Source organism: Zingiber officinale, chromosome 4B (assembly GCF_018446385.1).
Source record: "Zingiber officinale cultivar Zhangliang chromosome 4B, Zo_v1.1, whole genome shotgun sequence".
Lineage (NCBI taxonomy): Eukaryota > Viridiplantae > Streptophyta > Magnoliopsida > Zingiberales > Zingiberaceae > Zingiber > Zingiber officinale.
This window is the reverse complement of record NC_055993.1, coordinates 104,931,421-104,948,647: the sequence shown is the minus strand read 5'-3', so window position 1 is coordinate 104,948,647 and position 17,227 is coordinate 104,931,421. Positions and strand designations below refer to the sequence as shown.

Sequence of the window (17,227 nt, the reverse complement as noted above, 5' to 3'; positions counted from 1 at the left end):
GGAGGACAAATCTCTTCACCCCTTTCATGGGTGAAACTCTCAGGAATACATGGTCGCCAGTAGAGAACTCCAGGGGTTTGCGTCTCCGATCAGCATAACTCTTCTGACGGTCCTGCGCCTCGGGCATCCTCCATCTAATAGTGCGGACCAACTCTGCCTCCTGCTGAGCTCTCTGCGGTCCTAGCAGCTGAGCCTCCCCAACTTCCTCCCAGAGGGTGGGTGTCTGACAAGGTCTACCATACAACGCTTCAAACGATGTCATCTGGATAGCCGAGTGATAGCTATTGTTGTAGGCAAACTCTACTAATGCCAGGTGGTCCTCCCAGCTGCCTCCGAAATCCATAACGCATGACCATAGCAAGTCCTCTAAAGTTTGGATGGTCCACTCTGACTGTCCATTTGTCTGCGGATGGAATGTTGTACTGAATCAGAGTTGTGTACCCAAGGCCTGCTGCAGACTTTGCCAGAACTGGGACGTAAACCGTGTATCTCTATCCGATATAATATTCAATGGAACACCATGCAATATGATGATTTCTCAATAATACAGCTCTGCCAATCGATCTAGAGAATCGGTCTTCCGAATCTCTAAGAAGTGTGCGGATTTGGTTAATCGATCAACGACTACCCAAATCGCGTCATGGCCTCGTCGTGTCCTAGGCAACCCCACCACAAAATCCATAGTGATGTGCTCCCATTTCCACTCTGAAATTGGAATCCTCTGAAGTAATCCGGCAGGTCTCTGGTGCTCAGCCTTCACTTACTGGCAGACAAGACATCTAGCTACAAACTCTACGATGTCTTTCTTCATGTCGTTCCACCAGTAGGAACGCCTCAAATCTCGATACATGCGAGTTCAGCCTGGGTGGATCGCAAATCGGGAGCGATGAGCCTCCTGAAGTAGCCCCTGCAAGATCGGGTGAGATTGAGGTACGCATAACCTGTCCTAGAAATAAATAATGCCCTCCTCATCTCAGGTGAACTCAGTCTGCTGCCCAGAAGCTATCTAGCTGTCAATGAACCGTAAGTGTTGATCACCTGCCTAGGCCTCTTGGATCCTCATCCTGATCGATGAATGAGCAACCATGGTAACCAGAATACCCTGCTCTGTTCATCCCTGCTCCTCAAGGCTCAACTCGAAGAAATCCTGAATCAAGTCTGTGACCACAACTTGGTGGCAAGCTAAAGTCCCTCTGGACTTCTGGCTAAGTGCATCGACAACCACATTAGCTTTCCCCGGGTGGTAGCTAATAGTACAGTTATAATCCTTTAGGAACTCCATCCATCTCCTCTGTCGGAGATTGATTTCCTTCTGGGTAAAAAGATATTTGAGACTCTTATGATCAGTGAGAATCTCAAAAGTAATATCATACAGATTATGCCGCCAAATCTTTAAAGCAAAGATAATAGCGGTCAGCTCCAAATCATGTACTAGGTAGTTTTTCTCATGCTCCTTCAACTGACGAGAAGCATAAGAGACTACCCTGTCGCGCTGCATCAAAATAACGCCCAAACCTATAGAGAAGCATCGGTGTAGAGTACGAATCCGTCCTCTCCAAAAGGTAAAAACCAAAACTAGTGCCGACACTAATCTCCGCTTTAGCTCCTGGAAGCTAGTCTCGCAGGCTTTTGACCAAGTGAACTTTACGTCTTTCCTGGTCAAGCGTATCAGCATCATAGCTATGCGAGTGAAACCCTCGATGAACCGTCTGTGATATCCAGCCAGTCTCAGGAAACTACAGATCTCCTGCACTGATTTCGGCTGCTCCCAACTGGTGACAGCCTCGATCTTCTGAGGGTCTACGGAAATACCTCGGCTAGACACCACATGTCCCAGAAAAATTGACTTAGGATAGCCCAAAATGCACACTTGCTGAACTTCGCATATAGTCGATGTCATCAAAGAGTCTCCAAGACTATGCGAAGATGTTGTGCATGTTCCTCCTCGGAACGCAAGTAGATCAATATATCATCAATGAAGACGATAATGAACTGATCTAAATACTCCAGAAAGATGCGGTTCATCAAATCCATAAATACCGTTGGAGCATTGGTAAGCCCAAAGGGCATTACCAAAAATTCATAATGTCTGTATCTGGTGCGGAATGTTGTCTTCTGAACATCAGAATCCTTGACTCACAGCTGATGATATCCAGATCGTAAATCAATCCTAGAATACACTGATGTACCTCTGAGTTGATTAAATAAATCTTCAATCTATGGTAAGGGGTACTTATTCCTGACAGTCACTGCATTCAGCTATTTGTAATCAATGTACAACCTCAGAGTACCATCCTTTTTCTTGACAAATAATATCGGAGAATCCCACAGAGAAACTAGTACTAGGGCGAATAAATCCCCTGTCTAATAACTCCTGGAGTTGGACCTTTAGCTCGTCCAACTCTTTAGGTGTCATACGGTAAGGAGCTTTCGATGCTGGCGCAGTCCTCGGAATTAACTCAATAGCAAACTCCACTTGCTTCGGGGAGGCAAGCCTGGTAACTCATTTGGAAATACATCCGGATAATCTCAGACCACTTGAACGTCTGAGAGCTGAGTATTCCCGCTTTTGTCAGCATTAATTAATGACAAAAGAAATCCCTGACAATCATGTGATAGCAGCTTTTGAGCCCGAATCACAGAAATGATCGATATGTCGTCATCCCTAATGCCAGTGAAATCCTACGAGGGTTGGTTCGAAGGTTAGAATGTGACTACCCTCGTCTGGCAATCAACCATGACATGATATGTAGACAACCAATCCATGCTAAGGATAATGTCGAACTCGACCATTTCTGGTATTAATAAATCAGCCATGAGTATCATATTGTCAAAATCTAACGGGCAACCTCTGACCTCCTAAGTGACGTCCAATATATCACAGGACGGTAGGGAGACGGTCAGTCGCTGTGTTCTAAGGATAGGTAGTCTACCTATGTCCCTCATGAAGGCAAGGGAAATAAAGGAATGTGAGCTACCAGTATCTATCAGCATATCAGTGGATAATACATAAAGTAAAACCATACCGTGGGAAACGGATCCGTCGGCCCGCTGCGCATCCTCTCTAGTAACCGCGTGAATATATCCAGTCTCTGGCGGCGGTGGAGGTGGTAGTGTTGCCAAAGGTTGCTACGCCTGAGTCTGAACCTGCCACTGAGTCGATACTGGATATTGTGCCAGAGATGGATATGAGGGTTGTGACTAATATTGGAAAGGTGGTTGGGGTTGCGATTGGTACTGAACCAGTGGCTAAGGCTGTGGCTGATACTTCACTAAGGGCTTAGGCTGTGACTGGTACTGAACCAATGGCTGGAGTTGCAGCTGATACTGCACTAGTGGCTAAGGCTGCAACTGATACTGCCCCTGCGTCAGTTACTGAGGTCTCAGAACAGAGCTCTGGGATGCCATAAGGGCACTAGAGTGCTCCTGTCTGTGCATGCCATATGCAACTACTGCAGGGGGAGTTGTTCGCTGTTGACAATGCGAAGATTGGGCCTTCTACCCCCCCCCCCCCCCTCGCTAAGTCCCTGTTTGACCAAACTGTCCTCCCTGAACATAGACTTTGGAAGCCACGTGTTGAGCGTTCAGCGAACAATCTCGACTCATGTGCCCAGGCAGTTTGCAATAGTAACAAACTGACTGTCCCAGGGAGCAAGCTGAGGTGATGTGGTCTCCGGACCCACATCTGGTGCAGTGAATGTCGCTGATGGGATGTTTCCGGTTCTGTTGAGAAGACCGAGAACGTCTTGATGAAGATCGCCCTGACTTCTAAGGCCGACTAGATGCCCCAGAAGTACCCTATCCCGCCTGACTGCGACCACTCTGCTGTTGTTCGCATGTAGGAGACCACAAGCATCAATGTCTCCCAATTCGCCAATGAGACCTTGATAGACACTTTACTATTGCTAATTATGATGCACCAAATGCACATATTTTCACGAGTCATGATACTCCAGCATGACTACATTATCAATTATCTATGGTTATATTTTTCATATTGTTAGTTGATATCAAAAAAAGTTGTAGAGTTATATCTATAAGTAGTTTGTTATTCTAGATTTATATCATAATGTGGGAGGTTCAATAAGTTCATCACTTGTAAGGCCAAAACAAGATCTAATTACATCATACTAATAAGCATTAATGTAAGTCTTTGTATGGTTCCCATGGTCCTTTGTTTGTAGCCTTTAAATGTCTTTAGCTTCATTTTATGTACTACATATCTCTTCATGACTAATAAGGATATCTATGTTACTCAAGTATTAATACAAGTATTAAAATTATAAAAGTAATTATTTTACCTATTTGTCATCTGGACATGTTTCATCGTTGCCAAGTCCCCAAATATAACCTTGTCTAAGAATACCTCGATATTCTCCGAAACATGAAAATTGACGAAAATCCGTATAAATCCGAAAATTATCCAGATTGACTCGTAAAAACTTGGGCTCTGATACCAAATAAATTGGTATCAGATTAACTCGAAAATCTAGAACACGAAAAAGCAGGCATCGTAAACCTGCTCTGATACCAAATAAATTGGTATCAGATTAACTCAAAAATCCAAAACACGAAAAACAAGTATCGTAAGACTGCTCTGATACCAAATAAATTGTCACGCCCCGAGGGAGTCCTTGCAGAGTAAATTTCGACAGCATCTCCCCTGTACGGATGACAATATGGAACCCATCTATAAACCCTCAAGGCTACACTAACCTCGGTCAATACAACCGGAACAATAATAATAAAAATAACTAACCATCCACGCAGTTTATATTAACTCAGCCTCTGGCTGACACAACCACGCAGTTTATTTAAATAAACCTACTCCACTAATACGACGGAAAACTTAAACCCACAACAAAATCCAACGCAGCGGAAAACATAGGCAGTAGACCAAAACTCGATAAAAATCCACGATTACAGTTATACATCACAAGTATATAAAATGTAACAAGGAAACCAAAAAGCTCAAAATGTGTGAACCCGTCACGACAAGTGGGGGGGGACTAGCGACTGGAATCTCCTGACAACTTCAACCTGAAATGGTAATAATCAGCGGGGTGAGTCCAACACTCAGCGGATACCAAGCTGACATGCATAGTAAGAAATAACCAATAGTAACAATTATGTGTACAGTCTTCTGGAATAATAATAGAAAATGCAAAATTGAAAGGAATGGGAGAAATTGTACTCACCCAGACCTCCTATCAAGATAATAAGGTCGTCAGACCGAAAATATCATATCTCCTGTATGCATGTCAATCATATACATTCACTAAATATGCAGCAAACAAAGTGTAGCAAACACAAGCAATAAATGCAATCATGCATATGATGTAAATGACATGTCCTGGTCACCCCTGATGCCAGTCAACCATCTAACACACGATGGTGAGATTGAGTGGGCAGGGCTATGACAACTGTGCACTCTACCATCACTGCTCTTGATGAGTGATCGAGTGGACAGGATACTGTCGGAGTACACCTATCCCCTTACCCCAAATCATAAGTGGGGGAGCTCAATGCTCTCATCTCCCTGAGACAATCCAGAATAGGGACCCCTGTCGTGCTACCACGCTGCGTCACTCTACCCATGAGTGGACCAGCGGAGCACTGACAGAGTAACTGCCACATACCCTGCCTGATATACCACTAACCCATGAGTGGTTGTGTATGTAGATCCATGTAACTGGCAATGAGCTCAATAATAATGGAGCTACCAATTGCTCAGCATGCAATCATGCAAAATTGTGCATGACACTAAGCATGAAAATCCTAACCATATCTACCTCCATAAAACATATACCAAAATAAATAGCTCAAATAAGAAGGTCTAGGTATACGTATCAGATATGGTAAATGTCTAGTCTGGTATATCATAAGGCATGGTATGTCACTACCACTATGAGCATAAATAATCAAGAGGGTAATAAATGTAAAATAGGTAACCAAAATCAAGCATGCAGTAGGCAACAAGTAGTGGCATACCAATACAGATAAGAACATAATCATTACTACTCGTTAAAATCTAATATGCATATCAAATGACAATATCTAAAGATAAGTCAAGATATCTCCCTCAAAAATAGCGCGTGCCAAAAGAAATCCCACGTAAGGCAACTCGACGCAAATCAGAGTCCTGTAACAACACATTTAATTTAGCTACTCCCATATATATCAAATAGTTAAACCAAATTCTTATTTACCAGAAATCCTAATTCATTCACACCCATCAAATCTGTTCCTCCAATCACCTATCTAAATTAACCAAACTACCACATATTAACACATTCTAAAACTAATTCCAAATCTTTCCTAACCTTAATTCGAGGTGTAATCTAGGGCAAAGATAAATTTCTTTACCCTTACCTCAACTCAAGCAGCTTCTGTTGGTCCATAGACATGTAAAGCAACTGTTGAAGAAATGCTTGCCAAAAGATCACTGCCAAAGATTTGTGGTTGTCTATACTCAGGAACCACTGCCAGGGCATCCACAATTTCCCATAATAAGATCAAAACCCAAATTAAAATCCAAACTAGCGGACTTGCCCAATCGGTTGTTCCCTCTCCGACGACTAGGCCTAACGGCTGTTGAGATCAGCAAGGAACAGGTTGTCGGCAGTAGATCGATACTAGAGCACTGAAGAAGAAAGCAACTGTCTGGAAAGCCGCTCACGATCAACTCCAACCAACTAGGACTCGGACGTGGCTGCGACGATCTGTCGTGAGTCGATGGTGGCAAATTGTGGTCATTGTGGCGATGGTCACAGCCTGCCCTGGCGAAGATCAGTGCAGTAAGCCCCTTTTCGACGTCGGATACGGAGGCTAGGGCACGCGGTTGAACGAAGGGTCGGCTGCGTCACCGATCTGGTCTCCAACGAAGGGGAAGGTCGTCCTCAGTTGGCGGCAGGCGTGGGCGACCGACGACAAGATTGGCAAGGGCTCGTCTAGGGATTGACTCTTCCGTGCAGAGGGCGACTTCGAGAGAAGGAGACAAGAACTCGGCCAGCGGTGTTTTGGCACAACGTCGACGCAGGGGAGATCGGGAGAGAAAGGGAAAGAGAGAAAATCGACGTCGGTTGCAAGAAGATTCAACAGAGGCTAGGCGAAGAAGGAGAGAAATGGCTCGACTTTCCTTTGCCTGTTTTGTACGCGTGGAAGGTGAAACGTCGAAGTGGCGTCGTCGAGTGGAGGAGACGAAGAGAATCGACAGAGGAAAGGGTGTGTTGACTGGGTTTGGGCTCGGGAGGAGGAAAGAAAGAAAAAGGAAAGAAAAAGAATAAAAACAAAAAAAATATTAATTAAATATTTCCTCGTTGAAATGGGGTAGCCTAAACAGGTTTTTCTGTGGCCCCATAATTGATCCCTTTAAACTCGTCATATGAGCTCCGAAAAATTCCCATAAAATTTCTAAAAATTTTGGAAAAATCCCTTAAGGTTATATTTAGGTGTCGTATTTTACACCAAATTAACTCGATATCACCTAAAAAAGATTCTTAAAACTACAACAGAATAGATCTTCTATGGGCTTAAGGTGACGGTTTTATAATATTTCTCCTATGGGTCGCAAAAAAGTTTTGACGTTGATCGGGCAAGATAACAATTATCCTACAGGCTAATTAACAAGAAGAGAGATTGGAGGACAAGGCAAGAAGAGAATTACCAAAAGAAAACTTTATTCAGAATATAAGATAATCCCTCAAATAGATAAACAGACGTTTATATACACTCTAAACCCTAAAACTCAAAAAGAAAAGAAATCGTAATATATATACTTCGATTCATATTTTGTAAAAAGGAAAAGAATCCTACCATAAAAGGAAAATTCATAATAGAAAAATATTATTTAAACATGGCACTTATAGAGATCATCCCTAACCCATAAATACTAGAAATATCCTAAATACCATAAAAATGGAAGTTACTAAAAATAATAAACAATATGTTCAGAGGCTCTGAAAAGGGCATAAATAGTTTTTTTTAGGCTCGAAACTTGGCAGCTATAGGTTTCCTATAACAAACATAAATCTTTAAATTCTACACTCGTGAACACAGACAGAGTATGATTTTGAGTCCTGAGTCAAAAGTTATGACTCATTGAAGATTTTTTGGGTAATCCATGTTGGTCATGCATCAATCACTCCGGGTTGAAAAAACTCATCCTCAAGTTTGTAGTTGTAAGTACCCTGTGGAGGTTTTGATGTGATCAACCAAGTCAAATTATGTCATATCACTATGTGAAAATATGAGATAGACTTCGCCACTATTTACTTCGGCAATTAGTAATTAAGAAGTAATATATGATAGTTAACTTCGATAATAAATTTGATGCAGTAAATTTAATTTTAGACTTCGTAGGTTTAAAAATGCGGGTCTCACTTTTAATTTTATTTGATATTTGACTTCATAATTTATATTCGATAAAGTAATAAGTTATAAAATAAAATTTATATGTCTAAGTGTTGAAGTAATAAGTGAATGGGCTAAAATTTATGGTATGACTTGAACCGGTTTACTTTTTTTTCCAACACTGCAGCTAAAACCTAATTCTGCCGATCCCATCTCATTTTTCTCCTTCGTGTTTTCTCCCAGACGACAGCCTCACATTTTCTCCCCGACGTGCAACGACCACTCAACGACAACCTTCTCTTTCATGTTCACCCCTGATGACAGCCTTCTCCTTCGGCGTTTTCTCCCTGAATCGCGACGGCAGCCTTCTCCTTCGATGTTGTTCCGCCGAAAGAAAACTCCGGTTTTTTTCCTTTGTGTTTCCCTCCAACTACGATAGCCAACGGTAGATTCTCCTTCCCATCCCCCCTTGACGACAGCTTCTCCTTCCCCTTTCCCCCTGACAGAAGGATTCTCCTTCACATTTTCTACCGACGGTAGGTTTCTTCCCTCTCCACCCCCTTCTTTCCTTTACTTTCTATTGTGCCTTAGTGTTCTTCATCTCTGCAGCATCGTTATAGGGAATTGACCTTCGATAGGTCGTCCTCTTTGAGGTTTCCTGGCCATGGGAAGAAGGCAAGTGCTTTGTAGAAGTTTGAGCTAGAGATCGTTGTCCCTAAAAGATCTGGTCCTATAGCCCTAACAACTCATCAACTAGGTTAGTTTTTGGCATCTCTTATTTTTCTAGTGACTTGAAGTTGATAATTGTAACAAGTTATCTATTTAAGCAAGACAACCGAAGTGGGATAGGCAAGGTTAGGTAGAGCAAAAAAACTTTACTCTATCCCCATCCTACCAATATGTATTACTTAAACGTCTCTTTATCTTAACCCTTACAACATTTATATATCTTTATCTTTGTATGTCTTTAGCATCCTTACAGCGTGTTTGCATTATATATCAAGTTTCTGGATTATATAAGTCTTAGCTTTTACATCTTTATCTTAACCCTTACAACATTTGTAAGTCTTAGCATCCTTACAACATGTTTGCATCATATAGCAAGTTTCTGGATTATATAAGTTTTAGCTTTTACATCTTTATCTTAACCCTTACAACATTTGCAACTTTATAGCGTGTTTGCATTTACACGTTTTTGCATTTAATTGGCTTGGAAACTGAAACTATTAGTGATTTATTAAGGTGTCAAAATCTAGCAAAGACATCCCTTTAAAATGCCTATTAAATTGCCAGTCTTATATATTTTCTTGTTAGTTTTCTTCCTATCTACTAATGAGTAACATATAGCTGGGTGGGTCATATGCTAACCATTCATCAGTCACTTGCATTTGTATATCCAATTACATCAGTTTTTATAGAAACAATTACATCAAATTATCTTGTAACATTAATAATTGGTGACCATTGCAGGATTTAAAAATATCCTGATAACTTAAATAATTTGATAGAATTGCAAGATTAGAAATTATGATTTTTAAAATTAATAATTGGATGCACTTGTAGGGAGTATAGTCAAAATCCTTTTGAAAGTTTTTCCTAGATGAAAATATAAATTAACCATTGATTGTTAATTTTATGGTTGCTTTAGACGAATACACTGAGTTTTGTCTACTAGTTGTTCATTGAAGTGTCTTTGTGCATGATTTCATTGAAGTGCATGATTTAGCATGATTATAGTGGCAAAAACATAAAAAAAAAAAAATATTTGCAGGCATATTTTCTGATTGGGGTTCAGCTAAACAAGTTGTGCTTCGTTGGTCTTGGTTTATCATATACCATATAGAAGTTGCATTGGTGGTTATAAGCTAATCTAAGTGAAACAGGATGTGTTTGTTCTTTTTTCTATCAATATTTGTATTTATGCAATGCATTTTAATTGGATAGACCAAAATAAGTATTCTATCTATTTTATCTTTTGTACTTGTGTAAATATGGAGACTGGCATAAGTTAGACATGTTATCTTTTGTTACGTTTCCATAGTTTTAATTATAGTGCTTTGATGCTTTTCTTTTGATGCATGCATGCTCTGACCACAGTTTGCTATTTATCACATTTCTTTTCTTTTAGATTAAAAAGCCAATGGTTTTGATAGCTGATTCTGTAAATATAAAGAGTGCATCTGGTGGTTAAATCGTAGCCAATTCAAAAGCTCACATGGCTAAGGTACAGAGAGTAGGCTCTCCAAAGGTCTAAGGTCCTTCCTAAACATCAAGGCTACAATGAAAGAACTTTGTCATAGAGAAAAAAAAGACCACTATCCATAGCTAACTCTATATCTATCATAACACCACTAGTTCAAGTTTACAAGCAATTAGGTCAAGAATACTTCTTCATGAATTCCTAGATATCTAGGCTATTTAATAGTTTACTGAAAAATGTATGCTCCTACTAAGCTACTATACTATATGTAATGTGTGTTGTTGAATTCTCTAATTTAATGGCTATGGAATAGGTTTGGAAAACATGTCTAAATTTAACTAGATGCAGATGTATGAAGATTGTTGTTCAAAAGACATTTTCTGTCAAATGTTGGCTTTGTTTTATCTTCCTTCAGGCTTGATTATCTAATTTATACCCTGAAGTATTCTACAAAAATTATAGGTGATGTGCATGCTTCACCTGCAAGTAATCTTGGTAATTGTTAATGTAATTATCGTATCTTGGGCATATAGATTTTGATTGTCTGCTTTGCTTCATGAGGCTAAAAGGAAAAGAGGATTATTATATCTTTGTTAAACAAAAAAATTTCTTGCCCATGACATCTCTTATGAGCATCCATTGTCACTTATTTGCTTATCATGTGGTATTAAATCTTTTCTTATTCTGAATATTCCTCTCCATGAAAATTCTTATATGAGGCAATATGCGTGTCATATAACCCTTCTTGTTTAAGTTGAACTTTGATATACCTTACCTGCCTTAATGAGAAAGTTATTTTTCTTTAATTATTATCAATATAGTTTTTTATCAGTGCATCCAAGTTCAAACATGTTCAAAATAAATCTTCTCTTCCCTTTTCTTAACAAATACCATCATTTTTGTTTCAGGTAGTATTGAAGGAACACTTGGTTCTAACTTTGTTTAGAGATGAGGTAGGTAAGCGTTGTACTATAGTATATTTGGGTTAAAATTTCTAAGCAGATTTTAACATTTTTCATACAGTATGATCTATTACATGAAGATTATCAGCTTTATCTTCTTCCAAGCATTTTGGAATCCAAAAAGTTAGCTAAATCTGGACGAGCGAAACAAAGTATGCAGATTTGGAATATAATGTGGCAAAACAAGTTGAGAAGATGATAAGGTTTGTACTTTAAATAAATTGCATTCATATACCCTAACATTTTAACTTATATTCCTATGTTTTCTAGATACTTAAAGGATCTTAGCATGCAAATATTTTGAGTCTGCTTACTTTAAAATTTTTCCTTGGCTAAATTTTTCCTGAGCATGCAAATATTATTGATGAAACCTCCCATAATGTTTATATATAACATCCGTCTATTAGTTAGTTTCTTAGATCATATAGTTTTCATTACTTTGTCATTACCTTGTAATTACCTTACAGTTACCTTTACACATACTTGAAGAAAGGAAAAAGAGCTGAGTATGTATCATTTGTGGATCCTGGTCACATACCTACATGCGGTGTGGGTGAAGAAGGCAGTAAATTGACAGTATGTATTGTGACAGTGGGGTCAAGATATATAATGTCTTGTGTCTAAGTGTGCAGGAACTTAGGAGCACAGGAGGTCGAGCGAAAGATGCAGCTAACGAGAATGATGACACAGGAGAGAGTCGACGGGCTCGATGCGTCCGAGAGACGAGGTGCTGCAGAAGAGTACGCTAGCGAACGAGAAGGAAACACGTGATGATTCCGAGGGACGAGAAGCTGAAGTAGATGACTACTCGAGAAGGCCGAAAATGGGTTCCGATGAGTTCTATTCTGGATGGCCGAAATCACCCAAACGAGCGAAGTTAAAGTGAGAACCCATACCAAAAAGTCAACCTACTGGTTGGCTTGGTCCTTGTGCCTAGACTAAGTCCAGGCGCTCGGATGGTCCGAGCGCTCAGAACCCTTCCGAGCGCCCCGACGATAACCATGATTTTACTGTATTATTTTGATTCATATATGCATGGTTTGATATTTATTTCATAGGTTTAAATCATGGTTATATCACATTTTGTGCATTGTGTGTTTTTTTGGACTTAATTGCAAATTACCTTATTTTTGTGTTATTTGATGCTAATATTTGAGTCTTATTTTGTAGGCATCAAAGGATCTTGGATGTGGATCTATTTGAACCGAAATTGGGCTCGAATCGGGGCTAAATGAGACGATCAAACCTTGGACCATTATGGACCGTTCATCAAAGATTGGACAGATCTGAACCATCCAATGAAGATCTGGTCGATCCGACCTAAGGGAGAGTAGATCCAGACCCTTGATCAAGATCAGTACCTCCGGATCAGATTTTAGATGACTTTCCACCGTTGATCAGGCTCCAAATCAATCACAGTCGTCTGTTCAGATCTCAGATCTGATTTAAACCTAGAAGCTACAGTAGCTCTGGTTGTCGACTCCTCCACAGCGCAGCTTCGTCCCGCGGCGTCTTCTCCGGATTTCGGCCCCTTTCCTTTCTCCGATCATTCTCTCAAGCTTCAACCTCGGTGGAGAGCTTCTCGGCAACATCATCCCGATCAGCTGGAGCCATCGGCGGGTGTCACGGACAATCTCAAATCAGCTGGAGCCATCGGCGGGTGTCACGGATTTCACTGGATTTTTCACTTCCACTCCATCACTTGAAAGCTCAAAAATAATCTCAAATCATCTCATGGAGAAGAGTTTCCTCCCCCACACTTAAATCATTGACCGTCACGGACAATAAAGACCAACATGCTTTCCAATTCTTAACACACTTTAAAAAATCACTGTTATCATTCTGCAAATTCTTTTCTACTTCTGTTTTTGTGGTGTATTGCAGGTACAATGCAGCAGAAAACTCTCCATAACTGAACATTTCAGCGCCTATCAGATCTCCAATAATAATGATAAGATTTCAGAAGTTTAAACAAAGAAATCAGCTTCACAAAATTCTGCCGTGCCATTTCTGAATCAAAACTGAAGTGCAGTTGGAAAATTCCAGATTCTGCATATTTGCATTCTGATCTCTGGACTTAAGTTTCAGAATTCCAGAATTGAATCAATTTCAGCATTAAGTAAGAAAATTCCAGCCAAACAGTGGTCTCATATAGCATCAGAGTGATTGGAACTTCAAATATTGTTACATCAGATTAAACTTTGCCGAATCAGAAATTGCAGAAACATTCAAGTTGGATTCTGAATCTTGGTAGAAGCTATTAACACCTTCAGAAAAACAATATTCAGCAAGCCAAATTGCTGAAAAGATAGCAGACAACATCTTTCAGCAATTCATTCCAAGTAATTTGCTTCCATTCCATAACTGCACAACAGTATGCCCTCATCCAGCAACTAACCTGCCAACATTGCAAATTTCTTGTACATTTCAAATATAAAGTTTCAGAATTAAAAATTTAGAAGAGTATGTATCACCATTCTTTAACATGCAGTGAATCACTTCAAAATTTATTCCCAACAGCTACATATGTTCATTAAAATGTGCCCATCAATTTACCACACTGCCTTTCCTTTGTGTTACAGTTTCATTTCCTTGCTCCTGATCAGAGAAAATTTTGCCCCAATGCATTCCTGCAATTCCTAACTGCATTCCTGTTTTTTTTTATATACAGATTCCAAAAATTAAACCTGAAATTCCAGTAACAGCTTATCAAGTTGTGTTTCTCAGCATTATAAACTCACTGATCCTGCTCTACAGAACTGTCACAATGCTATCTTCAGCAGCTACAAAGTTTATAAGCAGATTTTTCAGAATTCAACACTGCCTAATGCTAGAAATTGAATTCCAGCTTATAATCAGCACAATGAATTCAACTAGCTGGATTAAATTTCAACTTAAATCATTAAGAATTCAGCTCAAATTCAGATTTAATTTATTCTCTGCATAATTCACAAAACTGCAGCAACAATTCTTATCATTTTCTCAGCAATAACACAGGATTGAAATCATGCAATTAACAACTCTTGACTAGCATGAAACTTGTTCCTCATCAAAAATTGAGTTGAAAGGTTAGCACAAACTAGCACATTTCCTATAAAATTTTCTTACAGCTGTGAAGCTGCACTCTTGAAATTCCAGCCACTCTGCAACTCTTCAATTATCAGAGAACTGCACAAAGAGATGACACTCCACAGATATGAAATTGGCACACAAATCATTTGCATATCTGATACCTAAAAATTCCAGCAACTTCCACTGCAGTAATGTATAATCTGATATAGATTTTTAGTTTTGAAATAAAAATGGTTGTAGACATTCTTCAGCAGCATCATCCAAAGCTTAGCAGTCACTCCATGACTTGGAATTGCTCTCAATTTGTCCTACTAAACTGATGCAACATTCAGCTAAAACCAACTCAATCCATCCCCAAAAGCATCAGCTAAGAATCTCTAAGATGAAATTAATTTCTGCAATTCATGTCTTCAAAACAGATTCAGAAATCTATATTCAAATCCAGACTTTGATTTCCTGTCCAATAGCAACCTTCTTTTCTACTTCGAATTCAAATTCTAAAGCAAAAGTTGTTACTGAACTCTGCAATTCAGTAATTCATTAACTAGCATACTTGGATTTCAAAGTAACTTTATTTAGTTCTGATTTATTAAGAATTCAGCTTGAAAGAGGGAATCATTTGACTCTCAATTGATAGGCACTTAGTTTCATAACGATGCTAATCAAAAATAGCATAAAGAATTGGCACAAAACTTGATTCTGGTCCTGCAGCTTCAGAAAATAATGAACCAAATCAATTTGTAGAGAATCCCCATGAACTTCAAACAAATGTAATTCACTCTCACACTTAAACCTTAATCCATCTTAGCAATCTAACTCAGCAACTTCCTTTTTGAAATAGCTTGTAGATTGTATCCTTGCTGTCAATTGCAAACTCTAAAGTTTATCAGCTGCTTTAAACTCTGCATTACAGCAACATCTAATTCCAGCAATAAAGTGAAGCTATGCAGTATCAGAATTGGGATTCATAATAATTTCAACTTAAGTCAATGAAAAATTTGACTTAGAACAAGAACTCATTTAGCACTGCAGTAGTAGAAATCTGAATTCAAGTTGTTTCTGTTCATAATCAGCATTAAGAATTGGCACAATGCTTGTGTGTTGAGGCAAAAGCAGACTTTATTGATTTAAAAACAAGTTGCTGGAATTTGTTCAGAATTCAGCAGGCATTTGAAAAGCTGCAGCTCCCAAACTTTCCATGGTTTCAGACTTCATATTCAGGCTCCATATGGTATTTATATTGTTGATCTCCTCTATTCCTTCCGTGTTGCAACAAAACTTTAATATCACAGCAAGAACTGCAGCAGATCTTCAGCCTCCTGGAAGTTCATTTTCAGGATATAAGCTCTATTGAATTTGCATGCATCCATTTACCAGTAAAATGCATTCTGCTTTCAGAATTCAGATTCTGATAACTAGCATTCCTTTCCAATTTACTTGAGAATTACAATAGGAATCTAAGTTCAGTTTCTGAAAATTTCAGAATTAGCAGGACACTTTCCAGATTAAGTATCAGAATTTTGATATCTAGCAGCTTCATCATAAGAATCCGGATCTGTCTTGCTTCAGTTTCTCCAATAGCTCACCAATGATAACCATTCCTCTGATTTTCCAATTCCAGCAGATGTGTAGTGCAGTACCAAATCCAGATCAGTGATCTCAGAATTATACTTGATGGCAACAGATCATTGAATTCATTCCTGAAATGGTTCCTTAATGAATTAAAAAGTTAGTAATACCAAGTTGGTACACAATTGATACTAACTTCATTTCCTGATTCTGCCATTGCAAAAATTTCAGAACCCAATAACATTATCAACTACTGCTCACCATTTCCAGAATTAAGCTTCAATTGGAATTAAAGAAATCAGATATTTATGTTTTCATTTATGATCAGAAAATAGCTTGAGAGGAGATCTCATTTGGCATTGAATTCTGGATTTAACAGCATAGAGATTCTGCACTAATCATGCACTACTACAGATCATCAGAAAAATCCACAAGACAAGCTCAGAATTTCATAAATCAGATTCAATTTAAGTTCTTGTTCTCTTTACAACCACTTGATTCAACCAGTAATAGGCAATGTTGATTTCTGGACAGTTTGCACATGCACTAGTTACACAAAACATAGCTCTTTCATTAGCAGTAAAAGTAGGGAACTTCACTGCACAAACAGGGCCAGCAAAGAAAATCCAAAGATTTCAGGAAATTGAAACATTCCTTGGCACACAATAGTGTATTTTCAGATTCAGTAACTTCTAATTTATAAATCATACAAATGAAGATCTCTTGTCATTTCCATTTCATGCTTGAAAATCAAAAAACAACCTCATGAATCCATTAAAAATCTTCAAGACTTCTGATTTTATCCAAATCCTTCCCCCACACTTGAAATTATCCATCTCAAACAATCCACCCATCAAGATAATCAACCAAAACTCTCAATGAAATAATGGCAAGCAAAGATAATCAAGGGTTTGAATGCTAGATGAAATGAAAATGTTTAAAGAAAATTGTAGGGAAAATGAATTGGAATTTATGAGGAAACAAAAATTGAGAACAATCCTTTATTTCCATGTACACATATGCTATTGTGACCTTGAAAAGAAGCTAAGCAAATTCTAGAGTTCAATTGTTG

At 38.9% G+C, this 17,227-nt stretch overlaps 1 long non-coding RNA gene across 2 annotated transcripts; it reads left to right on the top strand.

Annotated features, from left to right (window-relative positions):
- Positions 1-8,995: 8,995 nt before the first annotated feature.
- Positions 8,996-14,064, top strand: LOC121975873. 2 transcript variants are annotated; one of them, XR_006110472.1, is made up of 5 exons: positions 8,996-9,109; positions 10,481-10,576; positions 11,461-11,505; positions 11,576-11,717; positions 13,399-14,064. It is a non-coding gene; the product is annotated as an uncharacterized LOC121975873 (long non-coding RNA). The 2 variants fall into 2 exon arrangements; XR_006110471.1 differs by lacking the exon at positions 13,399-14,064 and adding an exon at positions 11,982-12,020 and having other exon boundaries at positions 8,997-9,109.
- Positions 14,065-17,227: the final 3,163 nt, after the last annotated feature.